The 4,129-nt window shown below is 36.6% G+C and overlaps 1 non-coding gene across 1 annotated transcript; it reads right to left on the bottom strand.

The window, feature by feature from the left end:
• Positions 1 to 3,600: 3,600 nt before the first annotated feature.
• Positions 3,601 to 3,706, bottom strand: LOC145580341 (small nucleolar RNA R71). The gene has a single exon (XR_014099406.1). It is a non-coding gene; the product is annotated as a small nucleolar RNA R71 (small nucleolar RNA).
• Between the last annotated feature and the right edge of the window lie 423 nt (positions 3,707 to 4,129).

Here is a 4,129-nt window from a genome sequence, read left to right as displayed (position 1 = left end):
ATTTTCTTTATTTTCTTTTATTTTCTTTATCTCTTTTATTTTATTAAGTTAGTATAAATACCCTTCTTGGGTTATTTTCTCTTAACTTTCAATCACCAATAATTTTATTCTACTCTCTAATTAGTTTTTAGGAGAGCTTCTCTCTCTAGGTTTAGCTTAGGGTTAGGGTAGTTTAGAGAGAGAAAGTGAGGGTTTCACCATTGTTGAGCTTGGATTTTGAAGAAGAAGATTGATCATCTTGTTTGTAGACTTTCATTTTCAATCAATGAGAATCTCTAACTCTCTCTCCTCTATTTTTATTGCTTTATTTTTATTATTATTTTAGTTGTTGGTATTACTTGTTAATCATGTTGATTCTTGGTTATTTGTTAATTAATCTCGTTATTATCATGATTAGTGAGTAATTTCCCCATTGAGGGGATGGTTGTGGTGTAGTTGGATCTTGAGCATGTTCTAGGTTTAGAGTTGATTTATTTGTGATTAAAGTCTTTATATGCTTGATATTCTTTAATCTACTTGCAAAATGCATGTTGTTAGTTGATTAAAGGTGAAGCTTTGCTAACAAGGAACGGAAGTTGACTTAGTTAAGGTTCATTAGTATCGATTGTTATTTAATAGTACCTCCTAGTATATGGTTCTAATGTGGAAACATAGAGGCTATGTTAGGAGAAGCCAATTGACCCCGGAAGGCGGCTAGATTGGATCTTTTATTTCGATATTTGAGCATGTTTAGTTCATAATTAATTCAACTTCTATGCTTTTGTTTATGTTCAAGTGAATGCTATACCTAAACCATTTCCCTTAATGTTTTATCTCTAGTTTTAGTTTGTTTAGACCTTTAGTTTACCTTCCCTTATTCCGGACTAGCTTAATTGTTGATAGCATTTGGTAGTGTTTAATCGTTCTCTGTGGTTCGACCCCTATGCTTGCCTTATACTCGTATTAGGTTTGTTTAGGTTGTATAAATTGTATTTGATCTAGGTGTAGTCGTTTGACGACGCGATTATTCCCTTGTCACTTACCAAACATACTTAGAAACCCAAACTAACCAACTCGAGAAGGTAGAATATACATATCTAGCAAGAGAATAAAATCAATTTGCTGATGCCTTGGCAAGACTAGCCTCGATGGTTAGAATTACTAAGGAAATTGAGCAAATGCCTTTAACAATAGAAACAAGGCATAAGCCGACTTACATCTAAGCCATATAAGATTATGAAATAGTCTAAGAAGAAGAAGAGGAAGAGGAACCTTGGTACACTAACATCCTTAATTATGTCACCAAAGGAGAATATCCACTTCATGCTGACAAGAGAGCAAAACGCGCTTTAAGACTTTTAGCCTCCCAATTTGTGCTCATAAATGATGAGCTACACAAAAGAGTATGATCAGCGTCATTAATGGCGATCAATAGAGTAGCTTTTAAATCCTTTTTCTATATTTTCTTGTTTTATTTTCATATAATCTTTCTAGTTTTCTTTTATTTTCCGTCTTTATAACTCATTTTGGTTTTTTGTTCACTTTTACGAGTTTTTCATGATTTTTGTTCTTATTTAGCTATTTTAGTCTATTTTCTATTCATTTTGCTTTCTCTCTTACTTTTACTTGAATTTTTGTTAGTGAAGTTTCAAAGTTTTATTTGCTGCGCTCTCACGGTTGCGCCCTCATTGATTATAGGTCATGAAAGTGCAAATATTTGAAGATAAAGGGTTGCTCTCCTTGCAGGCATCATCAAGAGAGCACCGACGATAGGGATGCACGAGAGCACTAGGAGCAAAACTTCGCACAAGGATCTATGAGCGAGCAAGAGGAGTCGTGCACGCCGCAACACCACAGCAGGGGTGCGCACGCGCAGGCCCCTCTATGCGTGCGCACAGACACTTGTGTGCGTGCGCACTGGCCAGTGGTGCGTGCGCACGGCCCTGCTCTGAACCTCTACGCTCATTTTACTATATATACCCCTTGACTTTTCCTTTATTAGGGGAGGACGATTTCACTTGTACTTGAGATATATTTTCAGATTTAGTAGAGAAAGAAAGTAGAGAGAGGAACTTTAAATTACTTGTTTTGTACTTCAAATTACATCTTTAAGCTTGGATTTCTTCTTCAATCAATGAAAATTAGTGAGAATTTATTTTTTTGAATTTACTTTTGCTTGCTCTTTCTTTTAATTCTTAAATGTTTGATTGGATTGTTGATTTTTGGTTTCAGAATTAGTTGAATTTTATTTTCTCTTTAATTAAGCTTGAAATGATGATGTTTGTGATTTTCTTTGATTTTGAATTCCATTATGATTTGTGAGTAGATTAGTAGCTACGGAGAAGGGGAAGCATGCTTGATTGATGATTTTTGCTAGTTGATGATTCTTGGTTGATTGAATTGTTGTAATTAAATTGGTTGAGATAGTTGTGCATGTGATTAATTTGATTAGGAGTGATCAACCTAGATGATTAATCTAGATTGCATAGCAAATTTCAATGACATAGTGAACCCTTGATTTGAGAATTTCTTTAATTGGTTGAATTTGATTGTGATTTTCCTTGTTAGTCACTCATAGTGAACCCTAGCTTGACTTATAGGAGATAGCTCTTGAATTCTGTTAATTTCAACTATTGTTTGTCCTTTGCAACGTTTGAATCAATTGAGTTCTTCATCGATTGGCATAATCATTGAGCTTGCATGTGGAACCTTAATCCCTAGTGTTTATCATATTGATTTTCTTGACTCTATTAGGTAATTGAAACCTTAGTTACAATTAAATTCATTTCACTTCTCATTCTTCGAAGTAGCTTGACCATAGGCTATAACTTTCTCCCTCTCATTCATTGTGGTTCGACTCGGACTTGTCCTATACTAGGAATAAGTTTGACTTTCTTAATTTTTTGATTCGTGGTGGTTTAGATTTCAACGACCTAGATTACCACCACGTCAAAATGGCGCCGTTGCTGGCGAATGATATTGGTGCTTTGTTATAGTTGTTGAGTCTACATCATTTTTAATTGATAAATACAAAAAGATTTTTCTCTTTTTGGCTAGATTTGTATTCGTGCTACTAATTGTTCTTTTGAGATTGTATGCGTAGAGCACGTGGTCATTCATTAGTGCCACTTGATCCGGAAATTGAGAGGATCATTGCAAGGATAAGAGTTGCTAGAGGTTCTTTGAGTTCTAGCCCTCTAAGTGAAGTGGAACCACAACAAAAAGAACAAGCAAGGATGGGAGAAAATCCAAGGGTGGCATTGAAGGAATTGGGGATTCCGGGTGCATATAAGTTTGAAATTAGGATTGCTCCACCTACAACACTGGCAAATGACTTCGAAATAAGGCCGACAATGATCACTTTGATAGAGAGGCGACAATTTAGTGGGGCTAAACATGAAAGCCCGCTAAACCATCACAAATAGTTCGAAAAACATTGCAACACTATCAAAGTGAATGGAATTTCCCAGGAACTCATCTGCCTCAAGCTTTTTCCCTTTTCTCCCATAGGGCGTGCCTTGGAATGGTTAGACAAGGAGGTCAAACCCAATTCTCTATGGACATGGAGCGAAGTGACCGAGGAATTTCTATCCCGTTTCTACCCACAAAAGAAAACGGCGGAGGCTAGAGCTTTGATTCAAAGTTTCAAGCAAAAGTCTACTGAAAGCCTCTATGAAGCGTGGGAGAGGTATAAGGAGTATCAAAGAGAATGTCCTCACCACGGAATTCCTACTTACCAAATTATTCAAATCTTTTATGGTGGCCTAAGTCCTCAAGGAAAGTCGTGTCTTGATGGAGGAGCTAGAGGTCCCATTATTAATAAAACGGAGGAGGAAGTGGTAGACATAATTAAAGACGTGGTGAGGTATTATAGAGATTGGTAAGATGATGAAAGGGAGTCAACAAGCAAGAGTTGTTCTTCGGTGTCCTTGGTTGATCATCTTAATGCCATAAACAACTTATCCTCACAAATGACAAACTTGGGGAAGGAAATGTCTGCTATCAAGGCAAAGTTGGAAAGTGCTACCTTCCAAGTTTCGAATCTTCCCTCCCAATCTAAGGGGAGAGGTATGTCTTCTAACTCTCAACCCTTTCCCTATTCTAATAACATGCCTAGTGGTTGCTTGTTTTGTGATGTTGGTGGATCGTG

Source organism: Chenopodium album, chromosome 14 (assembly GCF_948465745.1).
Source record: "Chenopodium album chromosome 14, dcCheAlbu1.1, whole genome shotgun sequence".
NCBI lineage: Eukaryota > Viridiplantae > Streptophyta > Magnoliopsida > Caryophyllales > Amaranthaceae > Chenopodium > Chenopodium album.
This window is presented reverse-complemented; position numbering and strand designations above follow the sequence as displayed.